The sequence below is a fragment of the Narcine bancroftii genome, chromosome 2 (assembly GCF_036971445.1).
Source record: "Narcine bancroftii isolate sNarBan1 chromosome 2, sNarBan1.hap1, whole genome shotgun sequence".
Lineage (NCBI taxonomy): Eukaryota > Metazoa > Chordata > Chondrichthyes > Torpediniformes > Narcinidae > Narcine > Narcine bancroftii.
Genome location: NC_091470.1, coordinates 15,303,597 through 15,329,462, shown reverse-complemented (window position 1 = coordinate 15,329,462; position 25,866 = coordinate 15,303,597). Strand labels below are relative to the sequence as shown.

At 40.8% G+C, this 25,866-nt stretch overlaps 1 protein-coding gene and 1 long non-coding RNA gene across 47 annotated transcripts in view; one reads left to right on the top strand and one right to left on the bottom strand.

Annotated features, from left to right (window-relative positions):
- The window catches only part of foxn3 (forkhead box N3), a 477,697-nt gene that overhangs the window by 68,030 nt on the left and 383,801 nt on the right, over nucleotides 1-25,866 (bottom strand). The window lies entirely within an intron of this gene.
- Nucleotides 1-25,866, top strand: part of LOC138753228 (uncharacterized) — a 240,104-nt gene that overhangs the window by 16,084 nt on the left and 198,154 nt on the right. Inside the window, exons 3-4 of one of the 2 annotated variants that reach the window (XR_011351045.1) lie at nucleotides 641-696; nucleotides 9,493-9,675. This is a non-coding gene — a long non-coding RNA (uncharacterized lncRNA). Of the gene's footprint in view, nucleotides 1-640; nucleotides 697-9,492; nucleotides 9,676-25,866 lie in introns of those variants that run through there. The other variant, XR_011351044.1, reaches the window with a different exon arrangement.

The following is a 25,866-nucleotide window of genomic DNA, read 5'->3' as shown; positions in this document are numbered from 1 at the left end:
TAAATTTAAAATAATCCTTGCACCTACTGTAAACACCACTTCATCTGCATTAAAATGCCCTGCTACTCTCTAACTGGGCTAACTCTCTTTTGTTACACTAAACTGAACTCATGGCAGTGAACATTTCAGTATGTTAATGCGAAGTGATACAATGAAGTCTTCTCAAGAGCATTATAAATGTCAGCTGTTACAGAGAGGAATTGACTTCATCAACATTACTTTGGCGAAGAAGGGTTTCTCAAGTTTTGAAAGGTGCTGCAAAGAATTAAGTTTGTTTTCCTTAATGAGGTGCAATACAACTTTATTATTCTAGAAGATGACTGTCTAAATTTGCATAATTTGACTGTATTTTTTGGTAAAGGTCCAATGTGACCAGTCGCATTGTTCAGCTTTCGAGAGATTGTTTCCCCCTTGAATTATTGGATGATCCTTTCTTTTCACAGTGGGAAATCACTCTTCTACATCAAGAATGAGCTGAATTCAATGATGATCTAAAGTAATGTTAGAATGTACTATAATGCGTGAGAGGTATTAGGAGAAATGCATAAAATACTCGAGTAACTTTTTTGTGTGTGTGTACCTCCTGTTTTCCAGAATTTGTAGTCTCTCTTGTTTACCAAGTGTATGTCCTTATTTCCAGATCTCCGTTAGCAATGATAACCAGAATGATCTGAACATCCTAACACTAAATACAAGGTTGGTTGATGTTATTATACTTCTATTTTATCAAAACTAGTAATTTTGAGAGACACAAGTATACAATTCTCTGCTTTGACAAAAGGAACGTCTCTGATCGAGGGTGAGCATCTGGATGCTGTGGTCCACATGGGGACCAATGACATGGATAGGAGGAGGTCCTGAAGAGGGAATATAGAGAGTTAGAAAAGAAGTTAATAAGCAGGATCTCAAGGGTGGTAATCTCAGGATCGCTGCTTGTGCCACGCATGAGAGAGGTTAGGAACATGAAGTTGTGGCAAATGAATGCATGGTCTAAGAGTTGGTGCCAGGGGCAGGAGGGGGACCAATATCCTAGTGGCAAGGTTTGTTAGAGCTGTTGGGGAGGGTTTGAACTAGTTTGGCAGGTGGGTGGGAATCAGAATGTGAGGGCAGAGATTAGGGTAGAAGGACAAAAGCATGATGCTATGTGGGGAAAGACAGGCAGGGGACAAAACATAAAAGTAACCAGTTAGAGGGGTTGAAATATGTCTATTTCGATGCTAGGCGTATTAGGAATAAAATGGATGAACTTAAACCATAGATCAGTACGTGGAACTACGATGTTGTGGCTGTTACTGAAACTTGGCTGAGAAGAAAAGCAGGCAAATTAAGGAATGGAGTGGGAAATACAAAATTGTAGATATAGGTGATTTCAACTTTCCTAATTTGGACTGGCACCTACTGACTACAAGAAGGATAGATGGGGCTGAATTCCTCAGGTGTGTACAAGAAGGATTCCTGACACAGTAGGCGTTTACAAACTGGGGCTGCTCGGGTCCCGTGTATTCTTCCAGTGCAGCAGGCCCCTGCAGCCCCTTACACACTGGACCTTAAATTCCCCAGTTGAACTGTGACCGGGCAATTTAAAGGCGCTCCTGCCCCTTCAGTGATGTGATGAGTGCGTGACACGTCACTCATCACATCACCGAAGGCCCCGCAGGGAATACCGTGTCCCCTGTATTGGCCTCCAAAAGGTAAGTGGCTGGGGCGGGCACAGAATTGGGACGGGGGTGTGGGCGCTGTTGGGGGCAGGTTGAGCGCAGAGTTGGAATGTTGTTGGGACCAGAAGAGGAACGTGGCATTGGGGCTGGAGGGGAATGCTGTTGGGCCAGCGGGGAACAGAGTTGGGGCAGGAGCAATGGCCGTCCTTCTTAGCCATAATCCCCTACACTCCTGGTACCACTCTGGCGTTCCAGTGGCATGGGGGATTGTGGGTAAGGAAGACAGCCATTGCACACAAGCACTGATGTCATTTTATACCTAGTCAGCCATTGATCACTTACAAATTGACCAGCAGCAGTTACATGGGGGTGCGTGTACACGGGGGTGCGTGTACACGGGGGTGCGTGTACATGGGGGTGCATGTACATGGGGGTGTGTGTACATGGGGGTGTGTGTACACGGGGGTGAGTGTACATGGGGGTGCGTGTACATGGGGGTGCATGTACATGGGGGTGAGTGTACATGGGGGTGCATGTACATGGGGGTGCGTGTATACAGGGGTGTGTTTACATGGGGGTGTGTGTACACGGGGGTGAATGTAGATGGGGGTGCGTGTACATGCAGGTGCATGTACATGGGGGTGAGTGTACATGGGGGTGCGTGTACATGGGGTGCGTGTACATGGGGATGTGTGTACATGGGGGTGCGTGTACATGGGTCGGCAATCCACTTCTGAGGTGGTTCGCCTACCTTTGCTGTTTTAAAAAAAAGTCTACCCACTAATTGACGGTACACGGGTAGAAAACCTGCAAAATTGGCAGGGTAAACTCATGGTACAATCCAATTGTAAACCCCTTGTACGTGAACCAGCCAATTAGAGGAGAGGCCATACTGCTGTGGTTCTGGTGAATGAACCTGGTCAGGTGTGGACATCTTGATGGGGGAGGATTTTGGTGAGAGTGACCATAATTCCCTTAGCTTCAACATAGCTACGGAAAAACAGTCAAACTGGGGAAAGTGCTTAACTGGGGAAGGGCAAATTATGAAGGGATGAGGCAGGAACTAGCGAGAATAAATTGGAAACACATGTTTAAGGGTGAAAGCATAGAAGTCATGTGGAAGAAGTTTAGAGACCACTTGTGCAGGGTTCAAGATAGATTTGTCCCACTGGGACAAGGAAAAGATGGTATGAAAATGGAACCGTGGCTGAAGAAACAGGTCAGGCAACTAGTCAAGAGGAAGAAGGAAGTATACATTAGACATGGGAAGCAGGAAACAGGAAGGGCTCGTGAGAAGTATATGATAGCCAGGAAGGAGCTTAAGAAAGAACTTAGGAGAGCTCAAAGGCGGCATGAGAAGGCCTTGGCCTGTAGGATTAGGGAGAACTCCAATGCGTTCTATGTGCATGTGAAGAACAGGAGGATGACGAGAATGAAGGTGGGGCAACTAAAGGATAAAGGAGGTACATGTGCCTGGAGGCACAGGAGGTTGGGGAGGTCCTAAATGAAAACTTTGCATCTGTATTCACAAGAGAAAAGGACCTTGATCATGGTGAGGTCAAAATTGAACAGGCCTGTGGGATGGACAATGAGGAGATTAATGAAGCAGAAGTGTTGGATCTTCTTAAAAACATCAAGATTGATAAATCCCCGGGGCCGGTTGTGATATACCCCAGGCTGCTGTGGGAAGTGAGAGAAGAGATAGCTGGGGCAGTAGCTATGACCTTTGTATCCTCTTTGGCTGCAAAGGAGGTGCCAGAGGATTGGAGAATGGTAAATGTAGTTCCATTGTTTTAAAAAGGTAATAGGGAGAATCCTGGGAACTATAGACCGGTGAGTCTTACGTCAGTGGTGTGAAAACTAATGGAGAGGATTTTTAAGGACAGGATCTATGAGTATTTGGAGAAGTCCAGTCTACTCAAGGATAGTCAGCGGGGCTTTGTGAAGGGAAGATCATGCCTCTTGAGTCTAATTGAGTTTTTTGAGGAGGTAACAAAATAAATTGATGAGGGTAGGACTGTAGGTATGCTCTACATGGATTTTAGCAAGGCATTTGACAAGGTTCAACCAGAAAGTCATGAGGCACGGGATCAGTGGAACCTTGGCCGTGTGGATAAAAAATGGGCTTATAGGAAGAAAGCAGAGAGTACTAGTGGAAGGAAAGTTTTCTGCCTGGAGGTCAGAGACTAATGGAGTGCCGCAGGGATCTATTATGGGACCCCTGTTCTTTGTGATTTTTATAAATGACTTGGATGAAGAGGTAGAAGAATAGGTCAGTAAGTTTGTGGATGACACAAAGGTTGGAGGAATTGTGGATGGAGCTGAAGGTTATCAAAGATTACATGAGGGTATAGACAGGATGCAGAGTTGGGCAGAAAAGTGGCAAATGGATTTCAATCTGGATAAGTGTGAAGTGATGCATTTTGGAAGGAAAAACCAGAAGGCTGAGGACAGGTTTAATGGTCGGTTACTTAAGAGTGTGGATGAAAAGAGGGACTTTGGAGTTCAAATCCATACATTCATCAATATCATAGAAGGCCTGTGGGATGCTGGGATTCATTAATGGGGAGATTGAGTTCAGGAGTAGAGAGGTCATGTGGCAACTCAACAAATCTCTGATCATCTCATCTTGGAGGAATGTTGAAGCTATGGAGGGGGTGCAGAGGAGTTTATCCAGGATGTTGCCTGGAGTGGGAAACAAGTCTTGAGGCAAGATTAGCAGAGCAGGGACTTTTCTCTTTGGAGCGTAGAAGGATGAGAGGAGTCTTGATCAAGGTCTATGAGGTTAACAGAGGCATAGTTAGGGTACACACCCAGCACCTGGTTCCCAGGGCAGGATAAGCAAACACCAGAGGACATCTGTACAAAGTGAAGTTTAGGGGAGAGGAGACATCAGGGGTAAGTTTTTTTAAACCCAGAAAGTTGTGAGTGCCAGGAATGCCTTGCCGGGGATGGTGGTGGAGACTATTAGACAGACAAATGGATGAAAGAGAAATAGAGGGTTCTGGGGTAGGGAGGGTTTAGAAGTTATTTTTAAGGAAGGAATATATGGGTCAGCATAACATTGAGGAGGGAAAGGCCTGTACTGTGCCATATTGTTCTATGTAACACTCATATAATCACACAATAGAGAAAACTTTCTGAAGGTACACTGACCAATTAACTTTTTTTTTAACCAGTTTCTTACCTCTTTATCTCTGGTGAAATGGAGCCAGGGAAAGTAGAGCTTGTTTAGGGAGTGATAAGGGAAGATGTAATTTCTCTCCTTAATGGATATCAGGATAAAGGGAGATTTAATAAATATGTTCAAAATTAACATTCCCCCAATCAGAAGTAAAGAGGGAGCTGTCTCCAGTACCAGGGGTAAAAACAGGGAAATGCTGGAGAAACTCAGCAGGCCTCAGGGACAGTTTCAAGGGGGGGTGGGGGGGGGGGTGGGGAGGAGCAGCCATGGGCATTGTCCCCTGAAGCAAGGTGCTGTGCACCCCCTATACAGTCGTGGCCATCACTCACCATCAGATCTGCCCCCACCCTCTACAGCAGGGGTGTCAAACTCAAATTCACAGAGGGCCAAAATTAAAAACTTGGACTAAGTCATGGGCCAAACTAAATATTTATTGAAAATTTTCAACAACATCTGCATGTTTTCTCTTCTTTCAACATATGTAATGTTAAACTTTTTCTTATTAAAATAAATGTTTAATAATAGTTTTGGTTAAACTCTTTCCAGAGAAGCATTAACAAATGAGAAATAAAATATTCAATAAATAATATTTCTCTATAGTCTTTAAGCTCCTTTTAAATGTATTTTTTTTTCACAAGCCAACAAGTCAAAAAAATAACAACTTGCTTCAATGACAAACAGGTTTGTCTTTTAAAATGATGAACATATAGTCTGCCTCCCATCTGTCTTGAAAGGTCCTGTTTTCTGTCTTTCGTTTGGCCATTTTTCGTAAGGGGTTTATTACGTGTGAGTTGGGCGACAGGTCGCAGATGGTAATGAAAGGAAACAGAGGAGGTGGGGGCGATTAGCAGGCTGACGCCAACGCATTTGCAAAGCATTCTGGGATTTGTAGTATTAGCTGTGCATGCGCTATACTGGCGCGGCGGCCAGCGGGCCAGCTCTAATACATATTTGATATGATCTTGCGAGCCAAATATCATTATATCACGGGCCAAATTTGGCCCGCGGGCCTGAGTTTGACATGTGTGCTCTAGAGTGTCACTAGCATGCATCAAGCATTACTAGCAGCTAATGACACGATGCCACAAAAGCAGCACTTTCGGCACCTACATCAGAGGGACGGATGATGGTAACAGCACCCCCCCTCCCCCACTGAGCAAGTTTATGAGCATTTCACAGTGCCCTCCCAACACACTAATGCCCCCCCTTACATTCTGGTGCCAACACTGGCAGGCCTCGCAGCATCCATCGGAGTGTTACAGATATGTTTTTAAAAGAGATAGATTGTGGGGGTTTAGTGTAGGTCATTTCAAAAACAGATATGTACACTTCACATTTCATTTAAAATGCAAGAGCTTCGCTGAAGCTGGGCACTCAGGCACCAGTGGCTTTGCAAAAGACAATAGAACTGCTTTGAAAGAAACTTCAGAAGTAGGTGCAAATGGAAAAAAGTCTGGTCTCAAGTGCTGATAAAGATCTTACAAGGATTGGGTTTGGAGCCTTGGGAGGGGTTCTGGTTTTTGCAAGCAGTAAGAGAGAGAAAGAGAGAGAGAGAGCAATTGAGGCTGCAACATGACAAGCTAGCAGCTTGTTGAAAACCCCATTTTGAAGACGGTTTGAGAGTTCTGAGTTCAGCCTGTTCAAAACCCTTGTAGTCCTTACAAGAGGAAATGGTTGGCTAGAGTGTTTCTCCTGAAATAAGGGAAACAAGAGGAACTCTGTGGTGACCAGGAAGAAGAGGTTTTCATTTGGAAAACCCATGATGGGACAAGTTTCTTCAGCAAGACACTGAAGTGACTGATCGAAGGAAATCAGTTTGTGTGTGTCCAACGAGCAACAAATCTCTCTCTGAAACCAACAAGAACCTTCCTGAGCGGTAACCATTTACCTTTAAGCACCAGAGCCTGGTGAAAATTCTTAAATGTTAAATTCCCTGCTCAATAGAAGAATTGCCTGATACCGGTGAACTTGGAGAAGTGGGAAGTGAATGATTGGAATATTAAAGCAAAAACTTTCCTGAACATATACACATTACATGGATGTGCACTTAGAATTAGAAGGGGGTTAGTTAGGTTAACTTAATAGTAATAAGTTAAAGTTTGATCTTGTTTTTATGTTTAAAGAAAATGAAAAGCAACTTTTGTTTAAGTAACCATTGACTTGGTGAATTTCTATTGCTGCTGGGTTTTGGAATCCTCTGGGCTCATAACAGGAGTTAAAGATATATAACCGATGTTTCGGGCCTGAGCCCTTCTTCAAGGTTTGAAACACAAATGTCTGCAGTCTCTGTGGATGCTGCTGAGTTCCTCCAGCATTTCTGAATTTCACTGCAATCACTGTGTCTACAGACTTTCATGTTTCACTCCAGCAGCAGGAGGATCAGTAAGTAGAGGACACATTCGGTAGACGATCTAGCGGACAGAGGATGAAATTTTCTTTTCATTCAGCAAGCTATAATCTAAATTAGGATTGAAAGGAGAGTCAATTGAAATGTTCTAAAAATATTGGAGATATACTTAAAGAGGAAAGACCTGCATCAAAAGAGTGGATTGCAGTTAATTGGAAGGATCTTTCCAAGAGCTAGCCTTGACATGATGAACTGATTTGCCTCCTTGTGCTCTACATATCAATCCATGATTTTCTCCGAACACGGAGAGTCCTCTAGCCCTTTGATGCACCTTCAAGCAGGACACTCTTACTGACAAGAGACAACACCAGCCACTTCAACTCGTTTTTCTTCACCCTAACTTTGTGCATTAAAGTGGATTGTTGTCTCTCAGATACTCATCTAGTTTGTCACAACTAAATGAATGGAGGACGTGAATTAAACTTGACATGGGATGAGCAGAAAAACTACAAATGTAAACTCCAAGGATGTTTGGACAATGATTTGTTCTCCTCATTTTTGACAGGGAAAGGGGACGAGAACGTTTCAAAATGTACAAAGGAATATGTTTCTCCCCCCCCCCCCCACCCCCTTGACTTCCTCACCATAAAGCAGATAACTTTTTTTAAAATCGAGAACATGTGCTACAGCCCCAACTTCACTCACAGCAAGTGTGAAGTACTGGTGAAACCAGTGACTAGGTGCCTGATTTATATCCTTCAGACTGAGTGCCCACAGATAAGATTACAGAGACACGTTGAATGCCAAAAAGAATAGAATGGGATATCAGACTCTGCTCACAGTAAACAGAACTGTTCATGATTGGGTGACTAGCTCCTAGTCCTAGAATCTATTTATACTGTTACCATGTGAACAGAATAGCCGACTACTGCACTTCATTCAGCAATTTCAGAGTCAGGAGAAATGCCTGGTAATGCATGTCTTTCTTTGCCTTTCCAGTTGAATAAGAGCTCACAGTACAAAGAGGACTAAATGAAAAACAAACAGAAAGCCTCTTTTGCAGAGGTCGCTGATTTCTTCATCAATTAGAGTTGTAAAGAATGAGAAGTGCGAGGTGGTCATGATTGGATCTAACAGCACCATTTATCACTAGTTTCAAAGGCATTCTGCAGTGTATTATTCTTGTCACAAAACAAAGGATCACAGCAATCGTGACTTCACTTAATGCTAAAACATTAATTTACAAAATCTTGCCTTGTTTTCTTAAGAATAAATTAAAATGGTGGGGAAGAAAATATGTTCCAAACAAAAAGTTCAAATTTGTCTTTTGTGTTTAGAGTACTGCTCACCAAGTATTGGCTGTACAAATCTCTGTCCAGCCAATACTTTGTGAGCAGTACTCGAAAGAAAGGTTGAAATTAAAGTATTTTTTGAACAGTATTTTCCAAATCATGAGATCGTTGTAAAAAAAAATTCATGCAAGAAACATTATTTTTCATTGCCTGTCAAATGCTTCCAAAAGAGGGTTTTGTATTTAATACCTCAAAAGTTTACAACTCTCGGGAGTTGGACTTGGGTACGACAATCAATGAAGAATGGCGGCAGGACCTGTGCCCGGACAGTGTGACGGGGGTTGTCAATGCCAGATACAGGATGGTACAGTATAACTTCATGCACCAGTTGTATCTTACCCCTCAAAAATTACACAGATCAAAGTTAGAGATTTCAGAAATGTGTTTTAGATGTGGTGCGGAAGTGGGAACTTTCATCCACTCTACCTGGCTGCGCTCAAAGGTGAGACTTTTTGGGAAGACCTAGGGGATATTCTAAAATAAATTGCAAGAGTGGATATTCCACAGGATCCAGAACTGTTCCTCTTGGGGGATACTGAAGAAGTGCAGTTTAGAGTGACTAAATTCCCAATTTTGTCTGTGACGGTCGCTTTGGTGGTAGCCGGGAAGTGTATAGCGGTTTCATGGAAGTCTGACTGCCAGCTAAATACCACACAATGGAATATGGAAATGCAGAGTTGCATTCCCCTGGTGAAAAGTCAGATATAACCTACGGAGGAAACATGACATACATTGGTTCTCAGATAGGTTGATTTCCCCCCCCCTTTTAAATAGGGATAAGGTTAAATTATCCCAGTACGGCCAGAGGTGTGATTACGGAAATAGGTCTTGGTGCAGATGATGCATCTGCCCTTTTCTTTTCAGGTCCTTAGTTTTCTTTTTTTTTTGAGTTTCTTTTCTTTTTAGTGTTTTCTTTGAATGGTGTTGCAATTGCGATTTTTTTCATTACAGGTCTTGATAGGGGTCGTGTGCCGCATGATGAGTGGATTGAGATAAGTTTTTGGAATGTATTCACTGTGGTAGGTGCGGGGTGGGGGAATGGGACAAATATGGACTTTGGGCATGCATATGTACATGAATGGCTTTGTCTATTGGATTTTGAGTCTGTGAAAAGTAAAATAAAATATTCAGAAAAGGCATTCAAGAGTTAACGAAGGGATGAACGATCAAACCAGTTTAGATGTGATGCTATTTCCAATTTCATGAACTTCCTGATGGAAGAAATAGAACTATCTTAACAGCATAGTTAAATGATGCTGCAATTTAACATCGTACTGCACGAAGGCTGATGACATGCGCAAAATATCAGAAAAGTCTGAATGTAAAGATTAGTCAAGGGTACCACTAACAGGAATTGTTCTGGATGCATCAGCATTTCCTGAAAAACCCAGTCCAAAAAAAACCTCTGAAATTGTTGATCAAAACATGGAAAATCCTGAAACAAGAGTAGAAAATACTGTAAAAACTCGGAAAGAGAAACAGTAAAATGTTTCAGAACTATGATCATTTGTCAGAACATCCTGATGGGTCATTTAATGGATGGAAATGGCAACAATGTTTTCTCTTATGGGAGACTCAAGTAGTAGAGGTCATTGCCCATTTATGACCGACCGACATGAGGTAAAATTTTGTCTCCGGAACCACCATATTCAAAGGACAGTATAGAATCTTTAAATGTTATTAGGGCAGAGGTAGATAGATTCTCAATAAACATGGGATAAAAGATAACCTCAAGAAAGAGGGAATCATCTTATTGAATGGTGGATGTTTATATGCATGTTTTGTTTAAAAGCCAGTAAAGTAGATCAAATAAAGAGCAGGTAAAAATTAAGAATTGAATTTGTTCCTCAAATTATCCTGAAGTACTGCTTTTCCAGCAATGCTAGAAATTATTTCTGACATATAGTCTATTTTCAAAAGGAAGATTATATCCAAAAAAATAGATAAACAAAAATTGAAATCTATGATTGGAATGCATCTACATTGTTCACAATATCACCTCAAATTTAAACATACACAATAACAAAATAATCCCATATGGCTGCTTTGAGGAGAAGAACCAAACAGTGCCTACTAGAATCCCTGAAAAGGCTGAGGACCCTGTGATATCTGTCTCTGAGGACGACGTCAGAACATTATTCAAGAGGGTGAACCCTCGCAACAGCGTATCCGGCAGGGTATGTAAAATCTGTGCCAACCAACTAGCCAGAGTGTTCACGTACATTTTCAATAATTCATTCCTGCAGTCAGAGGTTACAACCTGCTTCAAAAGGGCATCAATCATCCTGGTATCCAAGAAGAGAAGTGTAAGCTGCCTCAACAACTATCGCCCAGTAGCACTAACCTGCCATGGTGAAATGCTTAAGAGAGGCTGGTTGTGGCCAGAATTAACATGTAACTAAGCAAATATCTGGACCCGCTGTAATTTGCCTATCGTCACAATTGCTCCATGGCAGATGCAATATTGCTGGCTCTCCACTCAGCTCTGGATCACCTCGATAACAGCAATTCACAAATACAGCTGTTCTTCATCGACTACAGCTCAGCCTTCAATACCATTATTCCCTCAGTACAAACTCTAGGCCTCTGTACCCCACTCTGCAACTGGATCCTTGACTTTCTCATTGGAAGACCACAGTCAATAGGAATTGGAAATGTCTCCTCCTCACTGATCATCATCACAGGTGCACCCAAAAGATGTATGCTTTGCCCACTGCTCTACTCATTATACACCCATGACTGTGGCCAGGCATAATTCCAAAGCTATCTACAAGTTTGTCGATGACACCACAGTTGTTGGCAGAATCACACATGGCAATGAGGAAGCACACAAGGGGGAGATAGATCAGCTCGTTGAATAGTGTAACGACAACTTTGCGCTCAATGTCAACATAACCAAGGAGATGATTGTGGTCTTCAGGAGGAAGTCAGGGGAATATGACCTAGTCCTCATCGAGGGCTCAGGAGTGGAGAGGGTCAAGACCTTCAAATTCTTCAACATCTCCGAGGTTCTGTCCTGGACCCTCCATGTTGATTCAATTACAAAGATGTTTCACCAGCGCCTATACTTCGTGAGGTGTTTGAAGAGATTCGGTCTGTCACTGAAGACTCTCGTAAACTTCTATAGGTGTACCGTGGAGAGCACTCTAGCTGGTTCCATCACTGCCTGGTATGGAGGACAAGAATAAACTCGAGGGCGGTTAACTCGGCCTGCGACATCACAGGCACCAGACTTCACTCCATCGAGAACATCTACATGAAGCAGTATCTTAAAAAAGCAACCTCTATTCTCAAAGACCCTCACCACTCATGCCATAATTCTGCTACTATCAGGAAAAAGGTACAAGAGCCTAAGGATGAACACTCAGCGGCACAAGGACAGCTTCTTCCTCAAACCGTGCATCTTGGCGCCTCACAGTTTTGCGGGCAGCAACCTCCTTTGAAGAAGACCGCAGAGCCCACCTCACTGACAAAAGGCAAAGGAGGAAAAACCCAACACCCAACCCCAACCAACAAATTTTCCCTTGCAACCGCTGCAATCGTGTCTGCCTGTCCCGCATCGGACTTGTCAGCCACAAACGAGCCTGCAGCTGACGTGGACTTCTTACCCCCTCCATAAATCTTCGTCCGCGAAGCCAAGCCAAAGAAAAAAGAAACCTTGCTGTACAGCCTCATATTCCTAATATCAACTTCCTACTCCTGCATTTGGCCTGGCCAGATGTGTTCTCACCAATATTCTGTCCAGTGGCAGCAACTCTACCCTACTTTTATATGGAAACTTATTTGCAATAAAGACCAGTTGCTTCCTGAGTTCCGTTTTTGTCTCGATCCCAGCATTGGCAGTTTTTTTCTGCCCTTGTCCCCCCGCCCCCCAACATTCTACTTGCTTTCCGATTTGCTTGATTTTTGTGAGCTTCATACACTCAGATCCTTTTGTACAGCTGTGGACATTCCTTCTTAAACAAAGTTCTAACAATTTCAGACTTCTATTAATTATACATCTCAAAATTGTTGCCCACATACATAATATACTTTATAATATTTTCCTCAACTGTTTTCTCTCAGAGAACGTAGAACTGTACTGGGCCCTAGGCCCAAAACCTGTGGCGAACATGGTGTCGAAATCAAACTAAAAATCTGCTGCTTGTACCTGAACCTCCATTCCCCTCATTTTCATGGATCTATCTGGAATCCTCTTAAACACTACTATTGTTTCTGCTTCTACCACTACTCCTCGCAGCCCATTTCAGGCACCTACCACTCCGTGTGCAAAGTATTTGCACCCTTAAACTTCCTTCCCCTCATCTTAAACACATGTCCTCTATTAAAATTAAATTTAGACGTACAGTACATTTAGACATTCCAGTATCAGGCCCTTTCAGCCCATGAGCCTGTGCCATCCAAATATTGATAACGAACCGGCCTCAACTACTTCCTGTGGCAAAGAATTCCACAGATTCACCACTTTTTGAGAGAAATTTTTAAAAAAATCATCTCAGTCCTAAAAGACTTCCCCCTTATCCTTAAACCGTGACCCCTAGTCCTGGTTTATCCCAGCATCGGATACAACCTTCCTGCATCTAATGTCTAATCCTTTAAGAATTTTATATGTTTCATAAAATCCCCCCTCAATCTTCTAAATTCCAGTGAATACAAGCATAGTTGATGCAACCTTTCTTCATAATGCAAGTCCTTCCATTCCTGGTATTAATCTAGTGAACCTTCTCTGCACCCTCTCCATGGCGAGGATGTCCTTCTTCAGATAAGGAGACCAAAACTGGACACAGTGTGGTCTCACCAAGGCCCTGTACAGCTGCAGTAGGACCTCCCTACTCCTGTACTCAAATCCTCTTGCTGTGAATGCCAACATACCATTCATCTTCCTTGCTGCCTGCTATACCTGCATGCCCACTTTCAATAACTGATGCATCCAAGTCTTGCTGCATTTCCCCTTTTTCTAATCAGATACCATTTAGATAATAATCCTCTTTCCTGGTATGTTTTGAAACTGAAGCACCCAGAGGAAACCCATGCAGTCATGGGGGGCAAGTACAAATTGCTTACAGACAGCACCAGATTCAACCCCAGATTGCTGGCGCTGTAACAGCATTGTGCTCACCCCTGGCGAACTGTGTTGCCCCAGTGAATGACTGTTTAGCCCTCAGAAAAAGATTCTGACTGTCCACCCTAATAGATTACCATAAATGTTACAATGCACCTAGTCTCTCTCTTAGTAATGAAAATGATGCCAAAAAGCCAAGGACCCAGCAATGATCTCTGTAGTACTGTACTCCACTAGGTATGGCTCGCTAATCTGAAATTGACCCATCTTCTCAAATTTGATTTCTGTCAGCTATCCAATCATGGCTACACTGGAGCAGGTCGTGTGACCCTTGACCACTAGATGTTTATTTTTCTTTTTTCTTTTATTTTCTTCCTTTTTTTTAGTAAACTGACATGGGAGCGGGGTGACTTTTTGCTAGCCTTTGAAAGGCATCTCAGTACATTTGACAATAATAAATCTAATTAAATCTACTGTAGTCTTTCTTTTCTTTTTAAAATATTTGTATTAATTTGATAGAGAAATATTACATGTTTAAATAATATTGTTTAAATATTAATACAGCTTTTCAAAAATGCAATACAGAATCAGCCATATATAAATGATACATTGTCTTATAAAATTTCTCGTCGTCTTTCATGTGACACTTTATATACCAAATGCCTTCTAGAAATCCAAATATACCACATCTATTGATCCTTTTCTTGTATGCACAAGCTCTGATGCCCTAGTCACAACTTCTCACTGCTACCTTGGGGAAAAAGGTAAAGAAACCTGAAGACCAGGACTTGGTTCAAAAACACCTAATAGGTTTCAGACGAAGCTCCACTGTTACACTAATTATGGCTGTTCCAACACCACAAAGGACTGGCTGTGCTATTGAAAGGCCACTTCTTTTTGAAGTAGGATAACTGTGAATATTTATGATCTTTTTTTGTATTTATTGTTTCTTTTTAATTCAATTAAGTATACAATTGTCATTATAGTAAAATCTCTCCAATCCAGAATTCAAGCAACCAGCAAAAAAAATCATGGAAAATAAATAGGTAAAAAATGTGCAAGTTAACAGAACATGGAATCTCAAACAACCAGAAAATTCACTCTCCCGCATCTACCAGCCCCCAGAGGTGCTGGATCAGGGTTTTTCTGTATTTTATTTACAGATACTGTTCAGCTGCAGTAAGCAAGAATATTGGTAGGATGTACATTATAATAAGTTTATTATCATTAACTTTGTCGAACACTGGCTCCCTTTTATAAAACTAACATTGACTCTGTTTCACAGTTACAGGGTGTTATGATTTTCTGAATGGTTCTTAAAAGACAATCCGGTATTTTTCCACACTTGTAGCTGATTGGCTTACAGATTCCTACTTATACATTCCTTTCTTGAATGGATGAAGGTCCATACTTGTGATTTCTAAACCAATGCAACCTTTCAAGAATTTCAGGAAGATCACAGCTAATGCATCGACTATCCATCACGACTGCCACTTCAAGTGTCTAGACTTCTGACCACCTGATTCAATGAATTTGTTAATCTTGAGGCAAATCATTTGCAGAGTTTTTTCATCCCTCCTCCTCCCCACTTAATTTTTTAAATCATTCATAAGATTTTCTAGCTTTTAGTTCAAAGTCTAACATGACTATAATTCCAATTTTTAATTATCCAGACTCTCACTGTAATGGTTCAACATTTATTTTAAATACTGCTTTTTTTTCCCTTAATATTCTTGGAGAAATTCTTCTTCTATTTGCTGGTAGTTCATTCTCAGAAGCCAATTTCACTCTCTTTTTTTTGTCCTCTTTGCTGGATTCTATTTTTCATGATCCTCTGGCCCACCAACAATCTTTGATGCTACGTGTTTTTGCTTTCAATTTGATGTAATCCTAAACTTCTTTAGCTTGCCACTGGTGGATTATTGTTCTTGCAGTTTTTTTCATCTCTCACTACCACACATGCTTGAGAATTGAGAAGTATCTCCTTAAGTGTTTGCCATCACTTGGCTACCATCTTACCATTTGCATTTACCCAAGTCCTCTCATTTTATCAAGATTGATGATATATTAAAACCCCCAGTATCCAGCACCTATGGAGTTTGGTAGATGCTGGATAAGTGAACTTGCTGGGAGCCTGAGACTGCGTGATTGGCGAACTAATCACTAGGGTCCGCCAATTTTAAACTTTTGTATTTTTTGTCTATATTTATTTTCCACAATTTTTATTTTCCGGTTGTTTGAGGCTGCCAGTTGCTTGAATTACGGATCACAGGGATGCTACTGTATTAAATATATTTGACACTTGGAGAAAAGTAAAGCATCTAATACATTTGGGGACAGCTTAAAAGATAGAAGTCATTAATTTATCTTTGAAACTGTAAGACATCAGTTCCAAGCTGGTGCACTGGAGGGTGCTCGTTTGATCTTATGAAGCAAAATGAAGCAAGATCTCTGCACCACCACCTGCTATCGCTGCCCTGAGAACATGAGTTTTATTCCTCACATAACAACTGTCACCCTGACCACAAAATGACGTACACACATAGGAGAAACGCATTTTCATTGCTTGAGAAAATGCATTTGTAATAACACATGCTGAAATTTGTGGAGCAATTTTTCACTGCATGTCTGGAAAAGCACAACAAGTGAATTTCAACATGAAAACACACCAGTTTTGTGTGCCAATCTTATATCTACAATTACTTTAACACAACATGTATGAATTTTAGCTGCAGACGGGCGCTAAATTCTAAATGTTTTCCAATATTAGCTGACAGCCAATAGATCTCACAGGTGCAGGGCCCTACATTCTAAAGGCAGTAAACACAAGAGCCTGGATTGTGTCACGGTCTATCAGTTGGTGCTTGTCTGAAACTGGTATGACCCAAAGTTGGCTCTCCTTGGCCTCAAAAGCTCTTTTTTTAAAGATATAAATCACTTTGCACCAAAGTAAACAATGCAGGCTTTGAATACGCAGCAATTCAATTCAAATTGAAGTTCCACAATGGGACTGAATATGAATGATCCAATAAAGTGGAGGTTTATGCCATTTCACACGAGCTTCCTTTCTGTGTATTGTAACAAGGAAACAGTGTTTCTTACACAATCCTGATTTTCTTCACAGTCCGGCAATGCCTGGCTAAGTTACAACGACCAGTATTTTAGTAAAATGCTCTGTATTATCAAAAATGTTAGTGAACTGGTGGAAGGGACAGCTACATTCAGACCAGAAAGTGTGGTTATGTGTTTTGTGAGTGGGCCATAGAATCGGAAGAATAAACTAACAACCTAGCGAGGAGAGTTGAAGTTAAATGTGACTGCAGTGTGGTTTTTTAAAAAAAAATCTGGCTTGACTTGCCAATTTTTCTTTTTCAATCTTTTAAAAAAAATAATGAACACAGTAAAATGAAGTAAAGGGAATGAATCTGAAAATACAACATCACTTCTGCATATATATCAAGAAAAAACTTCAAACAGTATAAACTCGGTTCCCCCTCCACTGCACAGAAAATACATCTGAAATATTATATATAAAAAAAAACCACACAACCTACTCTATTGAAAAAAAACTCACTAGAAAATAAAGACAGATAATCCCTTATTAATAAGGGATCAGAACATGGCAAGAAATTAATGAATGTACAGGAAAAGAGAGGAAAAGAGCACCAGTGTAAAAATGTGTTATTGTCTATGATCATGGGCAATAGGATATTAAATTTGTGGTACGACAAGGTATAAGATATATTGAAGACTGCTGCATGGAAGGAACTGTTATGTCCTTCGAATAATTAAAACACAAATACGGAGTAGCCAATGGGACCTTCTTCTGTCTTCTCCAGTACAATGGGACCTTCTTCTGTCTTCTCCAGTACAGATCGTTCAGAAGAGAAAGATGGGGACCAACATTGACCCCACCTGAAATTAGAGAAACTGAACGAATGGTCTAGATGGGAAATACATCCAAATTTATAACAAAAATGTACGATGTGCTCCAGAGCATTACAGAGGACAAGATGGGAGTCGGACTTGGGGATGGTGATTTCAGAAAGAAGCTGGTCAGATTGGTGTAAGGATAACATGACATCAGTTATAAATGCAAGATATGGATTGGATCAGTATAATTTTTTTACACCAATTATATCTTACCCCACAGAAATTACATAGACCAAAAGCAGAAATATCAGAGATGTATTTCAGATGTGGGACTGAGACAGGAACTTTTTTTTACATGCCACGCGGTCGAGTGTGAAGGTGAGGCCACTTTTGGCAAGAAATTGCAGAAAAATTAACCAGGATAACAGGAGTGGCCTTCACGGGCGACAAGTAATTTTATGGAAATAGGCAACAAACTGAATAAATATCAAATCTCATTTATAAAAATAGCACTGGCTGTAGCAAAAAAATGTATCATGATCACTCGGACGCCCCCCTACTCATAGCACGATGGATTGTGGAAATGAACAGCTGTATACCCATGGAAAAAAAAATCACATATGAATTTAAAGAATAAATATGACACATTTGTAAAGATTTGGTAGCCATAGGGGCCCAAATACAGTAATTTAAAAAAAGAAAAATGACTATAAATGCAACTATTATAATATAGTTAAACATGGTTTCCCCAATTGTATTCTGTATTCTATAAATATTTAAAAGATATATAAGCTCTGACAGTGTGCAAAATCGTATATATGCAAGGTGGGTAGGGAGGGATGAACTGGTTTGTTTTTGTTTATAAGAAACAGTTTAATATATTGTGAGATTGAAAATTTTATTTTGTGTATCAAAATCAAAAAATCAAAAATAAAATATTCAAAAAAAAGAAAACTAACCAAAAAAATATCTGAGCAGCTTATCCTGAGAGTTACATATATTTTGTAGCATTTTTTTTCTTTGTAGCTTTTGATTCATACTGTGAATCAAAAAGAAAGTAACATTATATCTTATCTGGAACAGTGAATACAACTAAAAACACATCAAATGAAAATAAGACATAAAAGGTCACCATGCATCTTGAAATTTCACTGATGAATCAAATATATGATATCTAATTTTTTCTAAACTTAAACAGGACATAATATGAGAGAACCATTGAAACACTGTTGGAGGTCTAGACTCTTTCCATTTGAATAAGGTGGCTCTTCAAGTCAACAATATACAAATGGCTACATTTGTATATTGTTTGGTTCAATAACCACAAAGAGAGCAGTTTTTGGATTGGGTTGTAGGACAAGACCAAAGCATGTGTGTCAATGCAGCAATATCAGATTTGCATCTGTCACAATATTAGAAAAGATACAAGCCAACTTATCTTTGGTCATGCGAACACAGTGCACCACTTTAAATTGGATTACTGAATGTCGGGCACATATTGAAGATATATTCTCCATAGATTTTGACCCATAGATCCTCCCATAAGGGTCTTGCAAGTTACAATTCCCAAGCCTTTTTAATCTTATCGTGAAATACTGGACGTAATTTCAATAATTATTGCATACGATTTTTATTTAAAAAAGTAAATGTTTAATATATTGTTCACTAAGAAAAGCATTTTATTCCCTTACCTGGCCTCTCTAATTTGACTTGAAACATGTCTCACCAGTCACCCAAATGTACTGTGGAGGTCTCAGTACAAAAGGCTGAAATGCAGGCCAAGCCAGTGGCAATTCAAGAAAAAACTTATTTCCAGTTAGAACCAAAACTTACTACTGTCATTTGAATCAGTGCTTTCAGAGTAATTTTTTTAATATGCATGATATATACAAGTATAACATTATTACAAATGCTTTACAAAATGGCCCAAGGTTGAATTAAGCACCTGGCTCATTAGTTATTCTTTCATGTTTCAAACTACATGACAATCAGTCATGATAACATCTTGAAATAACAGCTCAAACTATTTCAAGGTCACCTGGGTCAGGTTCAATGTCAGGAATAGTAACCGTCTTATCCAGTTTGACACAAAATCCCATGTTATGTGGTATGCTGTTCAAATTTGTTCTTGAATGTTTAGTGGCAGCTCTGTCAACTGTGATTGGTTTTGCAATCGTTTAATGCATTCTGGGCTTATGTGTTTGCATACAATTGTAGCTGGTTTTTAAACATAAAAAACATAACAATTACAGCACGGAAACAGGCCATTAGGCCCTTCTAGTCTGCACCTAACCAAACACCCCTTTCTAATCCCACCTCCCTGCACAATGCCCATAACCCTCCATCTTCCTCTCATCCATATACCTGTCCAACCTTTTCTTAAATAATACAATTGACTCCGCCGCCACTATTTCTCCCGGAAGATCATTCCACACAGCTACCACTCTCTGAGTAAAGAAGTTCCCCCTCATGTTACCTCTAAACCTCTGCCCCTTAATTCTTAACTCATGTCCTCTTGTTTTAATCTTTCCTCCTCTTAACGGAAATAGTCTATCCACATCCACTCTGTCTATCCCTTTCATAATCTTAAATACTTCTATCAAATCCCCTCTCAACCTTCTACGCTCCAAAGAATAAAGACCCAATCTGTCCAATCTCTCCCCATACTCCAGATGCTTAAACCCAGGCAACATTCTGGTAAACCTTCTCTGCACTCTCTCCACTCTGTTTATATCCTTCCTATAATTAGGCGACCAGAACTGCACACAGAACTCCAAATTAGGCCGCACCAACGTCTTATACAATCTCAACATCACCTCCCAACTCCTATATTCCATGCAATGATTGATAAAGGCCAGCATACTAAAAGCCTTCTTCACCACCCTATTCACGTGAGTTTCTACCTTCAGGGAACGATGTACCGTCACTCCTAAATCTTTCTGCTCTTCTGTATTCCTCAATGCTCTCCCATTTACCACATATGTCCTATTCTGATTCTTCTTACCAAAATGAAGCACCTCACACTTATCAGCATTAAATTCCATCTGCCATTTTTCAGCCCACTTTTCTAAGCAGCCCAAATCCCTCTGCAATCCTAGAAAACCTTCTTCATTATCCACTATTCCACCTATCTTAGTATCGTCTGCATATTTACTAATCCAATTCACCACCCCATCATCTAGATCATTAATGTATATAACGAACAACAATGGGCCCAATACAGATCCTTGAGGCACACCACTGGTCACCGGCCTCCAACCTGACAGACAATTATCCACTACCACTCTCTGGCCTCTCCCTTTCAGCCAATGTTCAATCCATTTGACTATCTCAAAATTTATACCTAAAGACTGCACCTTCCTAACTAACCTTCCATGTGGTACCTTATCGAAGGCCTTACTGAAGTCCATATAGACAACATCCACTGCGCTACCCTCATCCACATTCCTAGTCACCTCTTCAAAAAATTCAATCAGATTGGTCAAACATGACCTTCCTCCCACAAATCCATGTTGAGTGCTCCTGATCAGACCCTGTCTATCCAGATGTTTATAAGTACTATCTCTAAGAATTTTCTCCATTAATTTACCTACCACAGACGTCAAACTTACAGGCCGATAGTTGCCAGGCTTCCTCCTTGAACCCTTTTTAAATAACGGAACCACATGCGCAATGCGCCAATCCTCCGGCACTCCCCATATCTAATGACATTCGAAAAATTACCGCCAGAGCCTCTGCTATTTCCTCCTTCACTTCTCTCAATGTCCTGGGGAAGATCCCGTCTGGTCCCGGAGACTTATCCACCTTTATATTCTTCAAAAGCCTTAAAACTACACCTTTTGTAATCTCTATATTCCCCATATTTACCCAATTTGCTTTTTTTATCCCACATCTCCCAATATCCTTCTCCTTAGTGAATACCGAAGAAAAGAAACTATTCAATATCTCCCCCATTTCTCTAGGTTCCACACACAGTTTTCCACTCTGATTTTCTAAGGGACCAATTTTGTCTCTAGCTTTCCTCTTACCATTAACATATTTGTAGAACTCTTTTGGATTAGTTTTCACCCTGCTTGCCATAGTTTTCTCGTACCTTCTTTTAGCTTTCCTAATTCCTCTCTTAAGATTCCTCTTACATTCAATGTATCTTTCAAACATCTCCTTAACTCCATGCTTCTTATATCTAATGTACGCCTCCCTTTTTCTTCGAACCAAGTTTCCAATATTCCTTGAAAACCACGGCTCTCTCAAACCTTTTGCCCCCTCCTTTTAACCTAACAGGAACATAAAGCTTTTGCCCTCTCAAAATCTGATCTTTAAAAGACTTCCATCTCTCTACTACATCCTGCCCATAAAACAAATTGTCCCAATGCACACCCTGCAAGTCCTTTCGCATCTCCTCAAATCTAGCTTTTCCCCAATCAAAAACCTCAATCCTTGGCCCTGATTTCTCTCTTTCCATAATGACATTGAAGCTGATGGCATTATGATCACTGGACCCGAAGTGCTCGCCAACACTAACCTCCGTCACTTTTTTAAAAACTGACTCCGTTTTAAAATTATCTGTCTCCTGAATAATTCGTCTGTTCAAAAAGAACACCACTCAATTAGTCAGAATTGGTTTATAGCACATCAGCTATAACCTTGAATGACAACTTGCATTTATTTTGTACAATTAATACACAAATATTCCAAAGACGACTAACTTGTGCCGGGAAATAAGCTGAATAAATAGGGGTGGGGAAGAAGGGCCAGCAGTGAGGTTCAAATCTCCCATGATCTCATTTATAGTGATAGAGTAACAATGAGAGAATGAATGAAGTTCAAAGTTCAGCTTTATTGGCAAAGTACATACATGATGTCACATATAACCGAGAATCCTTTTTCCTGCAGGCCAGGCATTATTTCTACTTTTCAAAGTTCAAGATTCCTTTATTGTCATGGAAAAACAGGTGTTTAAAAAAAAAGTTGACTTTAGTTTGCCATAAGCCAGAAAAAGATTCACTGGCAGACTGAGTAATGGGAAATCCCATGGCAAATCGAGCCAGTCCAGAGGGACTGGGTGATGGAAAGCACCCCACCAGGACCGAGGGACCAGATGATGGGAAGCAGCCCAAAGGCAGCCAAGCCAGGCCAGGAGGAGGCAGACAGGGCGTAGCAGAGCCCGGCGGGGAGAGCCTTGGGCTGCTGAGGAGTGGACATGGAGAACCAGAGCCGGAGAGTCCGATGGATGAAAGAGGGGAGCAAAGAGCCAGGCTCAGTGTGCCAGAGGGACAGCACCAGGAAGAAGGAACCTCAGGTTTTATAATAGAACCTCTTTTTGTTTTAATGCGGGATCAATGGCCATCTTTGTTACCCATAATGCTCCATGCACTGGAACCACTCTGAATTTCCCTGGTTCTGGCACTGACAGAGCAGTTCCAGCTGCATAGGGGATTATGGGTAACAAAGACAGCCATTTTTCCCCGCATTGATCTGCCGCAGTGAGGTGCCAGAGTGGCCCTGAAGCGGCCCGATAAGGTACCAGAGTGGTGCTCTGGAGAGCTCTGCCAGCACTGCACCCCTGGAAGTAAATAAGTTTTAACAGGGATGGGGTGGGGGCACAACTTCAGTGCTTGCCACTTTCCCTTCTTGGTGCGCATGTTTGACATCACAGTGGCGGGCAGTGCTACTGCACCACTCACCCCGCCTCATTCAGTTCTGGAAACCAGCTTTCAACTCAGCTGTGCATAAAGAGACCACAGGATCCACCTTACAGGTCATCACCATAAAGGTAAAATTGTCTTTTAAAAAAAAACGAGCTGGCTATAACGCAGGGCTTCGCCACAAAAAGGCCTACTGAGTGTCCACGGATTCACCTTCAGCTCCCCCGCAGCCACACGGATTTCAGTCCAAATCTTCGGCAACCCCAGCTCGAGATACACAGCTCTGATACTTACACGGTTGTGCAAGAAACTGTACTCAAGAAAAGACATGGGTACAAAAGAGAAAGGAGTAAAAACAAACTGACTGTGCAATATAGAAAATAAGTGTTTAATGATGAATAATGTCCTTAAATGAGTCTTTAGTTAAATTTGCCCATAATGAGGAACAGACAGTGGTTAAAATATTTGGCAGGTCAAAATATACCATTGCAAAATTCTGGGGATTTTCAGAAGCATTGAAGAGAATCATCACCTTGGAGAAAATACAGCAGAAGGTGTCAAATGAGGCAGCAGAAAAGGAGAAAACATAAAAAAGTCAGTGGAGAGAGAAGAGGTTGTGGATAAATCCCACCCTGTTATCAAAAATGCCACAAGACCACAACGTCGCTCAACGGGAGTGTGCTAGATGCTACGCTTTGCCAGATCCACAATTCCAGGACTTACTGCAATACTGATCCAGGTCGAGATGAGTGCCGGAAGAGATCTTCAACACATCATGTGACTGAGTCAAAGAAGGACAGGGAAGTGGATGGCATGGGAGACAACAAATTTAACAAGTTTCAATAGTTAAAACTTTTGTTAAGTAACAGTAATCTTATGTTTATTCTTATATACATGAGCACAATGTACATCGACCTGAAATTCTTATTTGCTGCAACCAAACAAGTATTTATTTTAAAAATAAACTCCAGTAGCAATATTAAATTATGGTACAGAAGATGTAATAAATATAAAAGAGAGATAATAAATATTCACAATTACAAGGAAAAAAGTGGTGTTTCAATAATGCAGAGGCCATTTTGTGGTGGTAGGGGGAGGTTTAAGGGTCCGACAGCCATCCGGGAAAAAACTGTTCTTGAACTGTTCTGGATCTCCTACTTGAAGGTAGCACCGAGAAATGGTCGTGATCTGGGTGATGGGGGCCCTTTATGATGTTAGCTGCCTTCTTAAGGCTGTGTCTCACATTGAATGGAGCAGGGGACCAAGGACACAGCCTTGAGGTGCTCCTGTTGATGGTCAAACAGGACGGTATCTCAATCTCATTTGCTCATCAGGATATCCTAGCCCAGCATGAAATTAGGTACCCCTATTTTCTGCATTAACGGTACAATAAAGGCAAGTCATTTTTTTACAGTTATAGCTGGCATTATAAGAAATTAGCTATTTTTGTCATTATTTATGGGAATTCTGAGCAGAAGAATCCTAAGCAAGGTAAAATCAACTATAATTGTGTGATGGCACATAACCCCTGAGTGCTTCAAAGCAAAACCAATTATAGTTGAGCTGCAAAAAATAAAATTCATGACCAAATTTGGTCAGCATATCGTGTAACATGGAGATGGGAGAGATTGGGGCTATGAACGGGGGTCAAACTGGGTGAAACAGCTGCTATTCCTAACAATGAACCTGACCCCAGTGACCTTGAAATGGTTTGAAGCGTTTTTCAAGGTGCAATCAGAAATGATTGACTGCAATCCATTATCGAACATGAAAGAGGAATTAATAAGCCTAATATTGAAGTCACTTTACAGGACTTGTCCTGGAATCAACTTCAAGATTTTGTTTTAGAAAACAACCTATTTATACTGAACTGATGCCTGCATTTATATAATGTGTTGCCAAGACCACTAAATATCTTTTGAAGTGCATGTAGACAAATAAGAGTGGCTGCAGCTGGGTTTTTTTTTACCATCCAAAGCCTGTTTTATCTGTTTGCTTTTGACAGGCACTTGATGCAATGAAAGTTGGTGGCTCGATCAATAAATTGGCAAATGCTTTTGCAACAAATCAAAACTGCCATCGCAAGATGCCAAATGTTTATTTGAATTTGTTTAAAGTTGGAAAAAAGAGATTGTGATGTAATTAAAGCAATTCTAAAAAATACATTTTAAAATTGCTTATTCATATATTAAAATAAATTGGAACTCACTGATCGATAACTATATCTCCAAATACTGGGCTGAGCAATGCACCTTGATGTTTTAATTTTGATCACAGCTGAACTGGAGCCTCCAGTCAGCTTTTTAAATAAAACCTGTGCAAGTCTCATGACTGAAGAATTTCCTTTCCGTAGCTCTGGTCGGCTTTGCAGTTTCCACAGCAACCAGCTAAATTTTACATACCACAATAGAGTGCGACAGGAAATGCCAATATGTATTTATAGCTGCTTCTGAGATGACGATGCAACCGAGCACTGCGCCTACTGGTGGCAGAAGGCAACTTGTGCATTGATTTTGTTAACGAAGAGTAAAAACACTGATTATTTCAGATGGCAGGCATTTTCACTAAAAGGCAATTTTATGGATTATAGTACAGTCTTCTTTTGTGCAGTGCGGTTAAACAAGAAAGTACTCTTTCCCTTGTTGTGTTCAAGTAAAGAAATTAAGAATACATGGTTTGCTTATTCAAGTACAACTCAGCACTATTTCGTCCTCTGTTGGAAACTACATTAGAGGCCTGCAGTAT